We start from the raw sequence: 12,273 nt of genomic DNA, 5'->3' as shown, positions 1-12,273 counted from the left end.
ATATGACATATCAAATCTATGTTGGTGTTTGTATGGTCATCACAGTAAATCATATGACCCAGAGAACACTTGATAATGTATGCTTGCTCATTGTTTTTGTTTGTTTGTTTGGTTGGTTGTGTTGTTGTTGTTGTTTGTTTTGTTTTTGTTTTTGTTTTTGTTTTTTTGCTCGACCTCTGGAAGAGAAAATTTTCATGAATATAATGACTCTGAATATAATGACTTCTGAGTAGCTCAAAATAACTTTTAGGGTGATTCAAATCATCTCCTTGGTTAGTGAGAATGGATTATACCTCAAGGAAGGATAGTATGGCCAGCCTGGCATACACATTAAGATGTCCTAACACTATCTTTTATAAAGATGCAATCTGTAATGGCGAGCCACGCTCAATCTGTTCGTTCTTTTTTTTTTTTAATTTTTTTAATGTTTATTTATTTTTGAGACAGCGAGAGACAGAGCATGAATGGGGGAGGGTCAGAGAGAGAGGGAGACACAGAATCTGAAGCAGGCTCCAGGCTCTGAGCTGTCAGCACAGAGCCCGACGCGGGGCTTGAACTCACGGACCGCGAGATCATGACCTGAGCCGAAGTCGGACGTTTAACCGACTGAGCCACCCAGGCGCCCCAATCTGTATGTTCTTAATATCAGTACTCTTCAATGTTTCTCCCTCTGGCTGGTTTTGATCCCTTGAGCTTTAAAAACATCTATGAAATGGAGATCTATATAGTTTTCCTTCTACTTCATAAGAATATTGTGTGAACATCTAGTATAAAAGATATAAAAAAAATGTTTTCCAAAACTCTTTTTATGGGATTCTACATAAGCATAAGCCATCATTATTCAAAATGGTATTATTTGCAGATTTTGAATCATCTGCTTTCACTAAGTGTGAATTTAAAAGCAATGCTTTAAAAAGAAATCTCTTTGGGATGAAATGAAGAAAAAGGCACCAGAGCTAGGTAAAATGCTGCCAAACTTGTGTGTACATGATACCTGGGTGTGATAATCCACAGATAACTCCCATCTGTTATTTCTTAATTTACCCTCAGCTGTTTCAATAACATGATATTGTTCATCATTTCTCAATCTTTTCAAAATATTTCTTCTTCCTTTTTTTAAACTCACACCATTGCAGTTATGTAATAGAACATTAACTATTCTCTCAACGAGGCAACTTTATTTGCCGAGTTTCTCTAAGAGTAGATGAAAAATATTAACTATAGAAGAGTTTCTTAGGTTCAGACTATCTTCCAGATAACAAAAATAAAAGAAGTAAAGGACGAAAAAAAACTAAAGTAAAGTGAATCTCAGAAAAATAAAGGAGACATATTTGGGGAAAATTTAGAGAAACTGAAATATGTACCTTGGAACACTAATTTCTGTAGATATTAATAAGAATTATATAGAAATAGAATAAATTGGGGGAAATATTGGGCCAAGCGAACTTCAGTTTTACTGCAAAAAAATATCTAATATGACTTGTAAATTTCTAACAGGAGAATGAGTATGACAGGCAGTATTTCCCAAACTTATTTTATGCTTCTGTTTGGAGTATCTCAGGGGAATGGTCTTCCTTGAGCTCAGGAGTTTAGGAGTTCAATTCATCAGACTTGTCAGTTTTAACAACAAACCAGATGGGTGACAGCACATATTCACAAAATGACTGCAGTATGGCCCTTGACTCACTAGTGCTAACCACTTGAAGCCACACATCCTCAACTCTCTGCTAGCTAATCAGAAGTTCTCCTTATGCCCCAAATTCTCCCAAACACTTCATGAACTTTTGTAATCTCCTGGCTTTGCTCAAGCTATACCACCTTATTAATATCCTTCTCTTCTTCCACTTTCCTGTCAAAATCATACAAACCTTCAATGTTTATCATCGAATGTTTCTCCCTCTCTGTCTCAGTACTTCATATGTGCTTCTCCTTGGGAGAGTAGTTCTCAAACTTGGCCGTACATTCAAGGTATCTAAAGAATTATAAAAAACACTGATCCCTGGGTCTCACCCACTGATTTTGATATAATAAGTCTGAGATACAACCTGGGCATTGGGATTTTTTTTTTAAATTCCCCAGTGATTGTAAGATATAGGCAATGCTGAAAACCATTGGTTTGGAGTTCATGGTAGTTTGTCTCTGTACTTTATAAACCTATGTAGATTCTAAAAAAGGGTTTAAGTTTTTTAAAGGAGAAATATAACCCCCTTCATTTTCATAGGTCTCCTGTACCCATAAACATTTTTTAATGAAAACTAGAAGTTCTAATTTGGCTTATATTTTCAATAATGATGCTAAAATTATCAAAACGTTGTCCAAACTACTCTGTTCCTCCATTCCTATTCAGGTAAACTGTATCATTAAGGAAAGTGGCTCCCATATCTAGCTATGAATCAACATAAATGGGAGAGCATGTGGAAACACATATATCAAAGCTTTCTAGTCCCAGACCTACTAAAGCAGAATATCTGAGTTAAGGTTTCAGAAGCTTGTTTTGTTTTTGTTTTGTAAGCTGCAATTCTAATGTCAATAACAAACAGATCCGTTTTGTGAATCACTGATTTAAAAGAGGAATTATGTAATTTGGCTTTTATGAAAGCATTTACTCATTATAGTGGTATTTGGAAGGGTTCAGTAATAGAAAATAATATCATGATTTTATAGTACAAAAAATAAATAATTTTTAAGAGACAATAATCGTAAGTTCCTAGAGAATATGCATTATGGATGAGAATATGCATTATGAATACCAAATATGGTCCAAATGCAAAAGGAAGCATTATTTTATTTTAGTATTTACAAGCCCTCCATTCCAGGCCATGGTTTTCGTGGAATTGAAATTGATTGCCCAAAATTATATAATTAATTATATTCAGTTTGTATTAAAATAACTAATTGTCTCAAGCCTGTTAGCATGACACTTGGTAAAAATTAATTCTCCAAAAGAAACTGAGAAAATATGGGCCATCATCATGGGCATAATAGCTCATGTTTTAAGCAGTTAGTGAAACTTTCCTAATGTTTAACTTTTTAAAACTTTTTTTAACCAGGAATTTCAGGCACACTATAACTCTGATGTCAGGTGAAAAATATTTGACCCATCAACCACATGAGAGTCAATAGAACTTCACTGTTTTATTATATATATATATATATATATATATATATATATATATATATATGTGTGTGTGTGTGTGTGTATATGTGTATATATATATATATATATATATATATATATATATATATTTCCATCCTCAGATAACTTCAACAACATGAAATAAAAATTCAAATTATATGCTGTCTTTTCAACTGTCTGAATGAAGATGGACTATGGATGGAATAAAGGAAAGAAGAATCAGAAAAAACACAAGAATTTTCAGAGAGCATTAATTGCATTAATTGACTCAATTATATATGCTTCTTTTTACTAATATTCTCCCACACCAACTCTGGGTTTGGCCCTGTGACTTTTTGACTTTTACAATGGGACAGAACAACTGACTCAATTCAGACTCAATCAGAGCCTTGAAAAAATGTTTGTGAGTTTCTGTTTCCTCCATAGTTTCCTGTTGTTACTACGAAAAAAATATCCAGGCTAGTCTGCTAGAAAGATATGTGAGATACATGAAGGAAATTCAAGTCATGTAACCCAAGGTCCTCCTCGGTCAGCCAGTTCACAGCAAACCTATGATCTGGCTACAGATGCAGAAGAAAGCCCATTGAGATCACAGAACCACTCAGCTGATCTATAGACTCATGTCATTTTAAGCCCCTATGCTTTAGGAAGATTTATAAATAGCAATCACTGATACAAATGTCTTCAGCATTTGAAAGACTGTCCTGTGAAAGAGTTTGGATCTTTCTTGGTCCAGTTCTACTAAGAGAGAAAAAAAGTTTATATTGACCAAAAGACAGATTCCCATTTAAGAAAGTACTTTGTAACAAGTTATGGTTGTTCAAAGGTGGAACGGGCTACAGGCACTGAATTTGCTGATTCCGGAATAATTCAAGTTGGGGCTAACACGAACGCATTTTATTCATTCAACAAGTTTGTTTCTTCATTTTTTCCTTTAATGCTACAAAATTATATACAGATTCTATAATCTGTATATTATAGTGCATTGTAGAGTATATTGGTTTTCTCATTCTCAATTAGTATTACAAACAAGAAACAAGCTACCCATCCTTATAGCAATCTTCCTGGATATGGCTGCCAGAATTTTCAGCCAAGACTTACTGGCCATCATTCACCCTGAAAATGGAGCAATCCCCATTATGTAGACCCAACTAAACAAATTATTAATTCTATCATTCATTCATTTCAAGGGTCACCAGTTAGCAATCTGTAGCTGGATTTTGTTTAGACTCACTGTTTTTAAAAATGTGAAACTAAATGTTTTCATTTCCTATCTACCATAATTCCCAACACCTCCTATTTCATACATTCACAATACTGACTTAGTCTCTTTTTGAAGCCAAGTGCTTATTTGTCACACACATTCCACCAAAATTTATGGGAAATACAAAGATGAATTCAATATTAATTACAGCCTCAGAAATCTTACAGGTTTGTTTTTAGGAGGGTTGACCTCCTTACTCAAGTAATTATAATAGGGATGAAGCGATATGTGCACTAAAAGAAATCCAGATAAAATGACATGAGATCTCTGAGTTAGAAAAAATTAGGTGCAGCTGAACTGAGCAGCATATGCATAATTAGTGGCCACAGAAATTTGCAAGAGTCTCTTTTTTCTCTTTCATGTTGATCCACAAAAATATCATCACTGGAATAGCTATAACCATTTGGAATCTTCATTAGAGAAGATATCTAACAAACAGGTGGTCCCAGATTGTCACATTTCTCTACTTTCATCCAAATTTTGATTTAATTATATAACTTAAAAATGACTTTGACCTAGTAGGATTTTCCTTTCCTTCCTCAATTAGGACTCAAAAATTGCCACATTTGTACATTAAAGATACTGACATGCTGTTTTAAATTACTTGGTCTCCAAACAATTTGTTCCAAGCTCTTTGATCCTTGAAAATGTCAAATTAAATATTAATATTTTTAAAGCTGAAGTGGTGATTTTCATAATAAAAGCCCTTGACTTTCAATGCCTGTAAACAACAGGTTAATAAATACATAGTATTTTAATACCTGTCTTAACAAACAACTCTCCTAAAAATAATATCCTATGATGCTAAAGGCTGGAGTGACTACAAATGGTTACCAACTTATCTCAGAATTAGTGTTTCTCCATAACAAAAAAATATGGCTTTAATGGAGCAGTTTGGGGATGTTATGAAGATGACAAATCTCAAAGTTTTATCATCTGCTTCTTCAAATGCACGGTGATTTGCTGCATTCACTTCCAGCATTTCTGGTTCAGGAAATGTTGGATTTTCCTCAAGCAGAGCTCATGGCCAAGTGACCCTAATCAAATACATAAATAAACGGAAGCTTTCCCATGAGAACTAACTATCACAATTATGTCATGTCCAGTCACAGAACTGAAGAGACTGGGTTTATAAATACTGCAGACCTCTTTAACTTATTCAATTTTGATAATCCTATAGGTCACCTTAATCTTATTACTATGATTTTTCATTGCTTTTAACCTAAACACTATATGTAATAGACTGATTATTCCAAATATAAAATTTTCCAAAACATTAAATTATCTAGTATATCATTTAACCTGGATAACCTTTATTTTCTTATTTCAAGCATTATAAATCTTTGAAAAGCTATTTCTAAATCATGAACACAATGTCTAAGATAAACACAACTATCACCAAACTTCCCTAGGTTAGCAAACAAAATTTGTGTAGTTCCTGAGAGAGAGAAACTTTGTTGTGTTTTAATCTATTCTCTGTTCCTGGATCCATACCCAAATTATAAATTGTGGATTTACTACTTCTTTAAGGAATTGCTCTGAAGATTATATACCTGTAAACTTTATTAAAAATAAACTAGGGGCACCTGGATGGCTCAGTTGGTTAAGTGTCCAACTTTGGTTCAGGTTGTGATCTCACAGTTAGTGGGTTCAAGCCTCCCGTTGGGCTCTGTGCTGACAGCTCTGAGCCTTGAGCCTGCTTTGGATTCTGTGTCTTCCTCTCTCTCTCTGCCCCTCCCCTGCTTGCACTCTGTTTCTCTCTCTCTCTCAAAAATAAACATTAAGATAAATAAATAAATAAGTAAATAAATAAATAAATACACTAAAATTTTAATAAACAGCAGCTCTTAATATTAACATTAATAGCTACTGCTATTGCCATGCTGCTGTTGCTGGTGACGGTAAGTTTATTGGAGGTAGCTTAAATTTGTGTTGATTATGGAGGAAGTAATACCAGCAGGAGTAAATTACTTATTGCCTGACTTTAAAATGTATAACAAATTATGGTTTATCTACTGGTGATGACCACTTAAAAATTAGAGCTATTGTTGTCACAACCAAAAAAAAAGAAAAGGCAGAGTTATGTCTGATAACTTGCATGATAAACATTACCGTATGTCTTACACTCATATTTGTTTGTTGTTTTGCTTTATCTTTGTAGTCAGTCCATTTTAAAGATCAACTTGTTTCTGTTCCTTGCCTTATAAGTCATGCAATGACCTTTAACCAGCAGCAATAACATCCTGATGTAAACAATAAAAAACTAATTTTTAATAAACATGTCTATTATAAAATATAACTGTTCTTCTATTAACTAATGTTGTGCCTGATAGTGTCATAAATGGTAAATTCACTTCACTATGTCTATTTTCCAAAACTATTTTTCCTTTCATAGCAAGGGGAGAATAACTTAAACATAATTATTTTTTTCTATCAATTAACTGTCACATAAAAATCATCACTTATTTAAAAGAAAAGCCATTAAACTAAATTTCCAACATGTAACTATGTAACCATTGAGGGTAAATTCATCTTTTTCTCTTTTTTTAATAAACAAATTCATAATCTCCTTTATTTTAGAGCCAAAAAATGTTAAAACATTTTCATAAATACAGAATTTTATTATATTTTGGATTTTATTTACATAGAACTTCTTCCTTTGAGGAAATTCATTCCATAAAAAAGGTATTTAACATATTATACTACTTCATCAGCTCGTACTTAGTTTTATTCTACGTAATTATTTTTCACTCTGATGACTTGTACTAAATATATTCCTGTCTAAAGTATGTGTTTCCGGTGAGAGGAAGGTGTTAAAAAGAGGATTAAATTACAGAATATTATAAATACTTAAATATGAATGAGAAAAAATCCCAATGTCCAACAATGTATGACAATTAGTTTAAATTTTAGAGTGCTTTGATATTTTATATCTGTTCAGGTTTTTTGTTGTTCCCAAAACACCGAGGGGAATGGGTTCACAATGTCTGAATAACTTAATACTATCCAAACATTTTACCTAGAAAACTACCGTAAATCTGCAGTCAGTCAGGTATTCTGCGATGTCAACATGTAAAAATCTGAAATGCAGTGTATCCCTTGCGTATTAGCAACTTCTGGTTTTGCGGTAACACTGATGTTCATGCACTGAACTTAAACGTGGAAATAGAGGTGCTTCGGTGGCTCAGTTGGTTAAGCATCTGACTCTTGATTTCGGCTCAGGTCATGATCTCAGGGGGTGAGATGGAGCCTGGACTCTGGCTCCATGCTGGGTGTGGAGCCTGTTTGAGATCCTCTCTCCCTCTCTTCTGCCCCTCCCCCACTCATGTGCGCACTCGCACACATTCTTTCTCAAAAAAAAAAGTGGAAACATAAAAATGATTACACTCCAAAAGGGGTAGCATTTTAAATATGTAACAGATATTTTATGCTGTTCCTCTATAAAGCATAGATCACAACCTTGAAATTAGAAATCAGATATACCAATAGGTACTAACCATCCCCATTAGGTCCACAAAGAACATTAGGATCTGTCTTTCTTTTCCTGGGCTTTCTTATTTCATCTTTCTGCTTTCTCCATCTCTATGTGAAGAGAATATGCCTGCCAAAAGCACACTCAGAATTCCTCTGCTAACAGATACTTGTAAAAATAAGAATTTTGAAAAGGCATAAAGAGAAGAAACAGCATGTTCTAAATGCTGTGAAGATCTCAACACAATTTTCATTAGTCTCAGGCCCTGGCAGAAATCTGACTTGCACTTTAATGTCTCAGATACTGGATGCATAGACCAGTTCTCAAATCTAGGGCTGATGAACAATTATTTGCATATTTTGTTTGTGGCATTTTGGTGCTACTTCTAATGGAAAGTCACCACAAAAATAGCATCCATTTTGAACACTGAAGCGGTTCAATAGGTTGTTAGTTTCAAAGAATACTAAATAAGGCTTAACATGTAAGAAAAGTTTCAATTCAATTTATTTGTTTAATTCATTTTTTGCCTACCTACTTTAAGAAAAAATTTGAAGCAATAAATGGAAAACAATACACATATAATAGAATTTGATAAAATAAAATATCAAATCGAGTAGGAGATGATAATAACAAAAACCCAGACTTAGACTTCATGGCAATGGATTCATATAAGAAATGTTCTCACTGATGCAATTTTATTAGGAGAAACAGATTTTTCTTGATATAAACGTTAAATGTTTATTTATCCCATGAGAATATAGAAAGTTCACTAAGCAATACGAATATGCAATAAGATGGAAGAATCTTTAGCAACTGTTTTGCTGGAGTTATATAAAGGTAATTGATTTGAAATATATTAGAAATTGATTAATCTATTTATATAAAGAAATAAATTATTATTACCAGAGATAAAACTCAGTGGTAACACAGAAAAAGAGGTTTTTTAAAGTCTAATACAATGTTTCTTTCTCTGTGGGATGCCTTTAATGTCAAGTGTTTATTCACATCTTGGATTTTAAGGTTCTGTATAATTTTATTTGCTAAGTACTGAGGAACAAACTTTGTGATGCATATTTAAAAGACATTAATATACATTCTGTGATAGTATTTCCTTCCAGGAAAATTATAAAATCTAAAGAATTTCTCTTGAGTAAAGGAAGAATCATTACTTTTCTGTACAGTTTCTGAGCTACAGGAACGTCTACAGGCAGAACCACAAAGTGTGTTTGAGAGGCACCATTTATATATCCTCAGGGCTGAGTGGTCAGTCTCACTGATCCCAAGTTCCACATGATATGCATAAAAGATATCCCATAAACCCACCTTGGCCATAAAATAAACTTTTCCTTTGTTCCTTGCCTCACAGACCTGGTGTGAAAATATATATCTAAAATTTCCACAAAAGACTTTTAAAACATAGATTTGCTTACTTAACTAGGTGAGACGATTCAGCGGAATCACTATTGCAGGAGACACATTCTTAGAGGCAAAATCTAAATAATATGTAAGATTTCTCCCAGCCTCCCCAGTAACATATCCAGCCATGGAATTTCAACATCTATCATCTGCTCTGACACCTCTCAACTAACTTTTTACATTTGGATGACTTTTCCTGTCTGAAATTTAGGGAGATTATGTTAATTAAAAATTCATGTTCATGCAGTCTCAAAAATTAAATTAAAAAATAAAATATTGCTATTCTCTGTCAATTCAGTAAGGTGTCAGAATTAGTCATCATTGAAAGCTGTCTTATTATAATTTTTCAGGACATTGTCACCTCCTTTTTGGCACCCATCATCTGCCTGTGCCATAGTTACCTAGGTGTATACTAGATGACATGTCATGTGAAGGCAGTTACAATTTGTGTTTCATTATCATGTCTGACCTTCCCAGTGCAGTCAGCCAAATCTAGACACTTATAATCAATCAGAGAAGGTCAGGTGAATTGAATTAAGGCTGTGGATTCTGGGGTGCCTGGGTGGCTTAGTGGGTTAAGCATCTGACTTCAGCTCAGATCATGATCTCACAGTTCCTGGGTTTAAGCCCACACTGTTAGTGTGGAGCCTACTTGGGATTCTCTCTCTCCCCCTCTTTCTCTGCCTCTCCCCCACTCGCACTGTCTCTCTTTCTCAAAACAAACAAGCAAACAAAAAAGCTGTGGGTTCAATTGCAGAAGAAAGTAGTCTGTATATAAAATTTTGAATGGTGTCAATATGTCAGATATTTCCCCAAAAAATCCCAGACTGATCTCCCTTAATAACTAAAATTCCAAATGAAGTGTTTATAAAGTCAAAACATTATTTTCACAAAATTTGTTAAACTTATAACTAACACATATAAAAGAGTCTAGCACATATAAAAGGTAAGCACTAATTTGCTTACCAAGTGGATTGAGAACCAGTATGCAAATTCCTTAGGAAGTAGGGTACAAAGAAGTACACATTGAGAAGGAAAGGTCTAGTACATGGATCTGACCAAAAAAGCAGACCTGAGAAAGATGTCTCAATGTGAGAGGTGGACAGTTCAGTAATAGCCCAAGGAGACAAGGGACCTGAGAAACGAGGCCAACAAGGAAAATGAAGTGGGGCATGGGATAAGGACATCAAATGCCAAAAACAATCTTAAACCACTTCCTAACTTGCTCAAAAGTACAACTCGCTATCAGAAAGCCAATGCTGTGTTTTGCTGAAGAATATCCCACAAATTTCTCTGGGGAATTATATCTAGTCATTTGAATACTTTATTAAGGTACTCTCCACCTCCCGTTTCCCTCATGACAATCATATCCTGAGAAAAGCAAAGCCAGCTGTCAGTGTGCCAATTGACCAATCAATTCCGGCCCGACATCTGGCCTTACCCTGTTTTCAGTCAGCAACCATTTCTGCACATATTGAAACAGTTGACTGAGTGAAAGGAGGTCCTCTCTGGCAGCTATGTTTTCTCTTCTAAGTCACCAGGATCATGAAGCAATCATTTGAATTTAGCAAATTGTATTCTAATTATTCGGGTAAAGAATTTCAACATCTTTATATGAAAAAGAACAGAAGCACAGATGAGTTGCCATTCTCCTGTGAGTGGCACCTAAGCACAGAATTCAGCACGAGGGGGTACGGGTTCGCCATAACCAGTGGTGAAGTACCACCTGCTTCAATCGCAACAGCTTCCTGATGGGGTAACATAATAAAGATACTGGCTAAGTGGATTTGACTTTATCCAACATAATCTTGCTTTCCTGAATTTCTGCAGGTGCCTTCTTTTAATGGTGCCTTAGTGGAGTTGAGTTTGGAATTATCCATACTACTGTCAGATCTTTTGAAGTCACACATGCACTTGGGAGAAAATAGATATTAATTACATAACACTGAGAGATTTTTTTTCAGAAAATATGGCAGGTGGATTCAAATTCTGAGGGTCAGTTTGGATTTTTGGTGACTTATTGCCATCAGTGCATACAATGTACAAATGTATATTTGTGTAGACATAGATTATATTAAATCCACACATACATATTTAAATATCATTTATCTTCAAGAGAAGGCTGTAAAAGAGATTTGAGCTAGCATTTTTTAAGCTTTACAAAAGTATACTGTTGCTACTAATAATACTATAATAATGCTTTAATAAATGCATAAAATATGTGCCTTAAGGCCCACTCTTACGCATTATGTGACAATCACAGAATGCCAGGAATTCCATCCATAAACTTATATTATCCTGTAATTGATTCTAGATCAACAACCGGTGACTGTAACTTGACTTTAACATTTAGTTTTACTAACATGTAGTATCTCTGCTCTGGTTAGGATATTATTTTGGAGGAAGTACAACACTGATAAATAATTAACTTCTTTTTTAAAATATTCTGTCTTAAGAGGCAGAAACTGTGTTGAATTTCTATCTTCTTTAATTTTTTTAAATTCCTAATTCTGAATTCTAAAGTACATAATAAATAACTAAAGAATCAAGGGTTAAGAAGTCAGTGAAGAAATTGCTGCTCTCTATAGAGAGTGAGTCTCCCCCCAAAATAAAACCTTAGCTCAATCTGTTACACTGTATCTACATATTTTCTGGCCACAAATTTCACCACAGTATAAAATTTTTCCTGTTGCCCTATTGTTTCCTAAATTGCAGAAAGACACTCCTGAACTAGGTATAAAATGTACACTTTAGTATAGTAGCCATCAAGTTCAAATTTGTCTTCCCACATTACTGCAAAAAGGTATAGCATTTGCTGCACTAAAACACTATCTCTGAGTGCAATTAGTTGAAATAACCAAGCACAGTATTTCCAACTTAGAGGGCTGTGCAACCATTAGAAATAGCAAGGGATTGCATAATGTTGTAGAAGTTTTTCCAGTGCTATGTCATTCATGTGCTTGAATAGCTAGTATGTTTTTTAAA

The 12,273-nt window shown here is 34.3% G+C and overlaps 1 protein-coding gene across 9 annotated transcripts in view; it reads right to left on the bottom strand.

Moving 5' to 3' along the window:
• Window positions 1-12,273, bottom strand: part of PDE1A (phosphodiesterase 1A) — a 327,820-nt gene that overhangs the window by 225,840 nt on the left and 89,707 nt on the right. The window lies entirely within an intron of this gene.

This window comes from Panthera onca, chromosome C1, assembly GCF_046562875.1.
Source record: "Panthera onca isolate mPanOnc1 chromosome C1, mPanOnc1 haplotype 2, whole genome shotgun sequence".
Lineage (NCBI taxonomy): Eukaryota > Metazoa > Chordata > Mammalia > Carnivora > Felidae > Panthera > Panthera onca.
The sequence above is the reverse complement of the archived record's forward strand: the minus strand, read 5'-3'. Positions and strand labels throughout refer to the sequence as shown.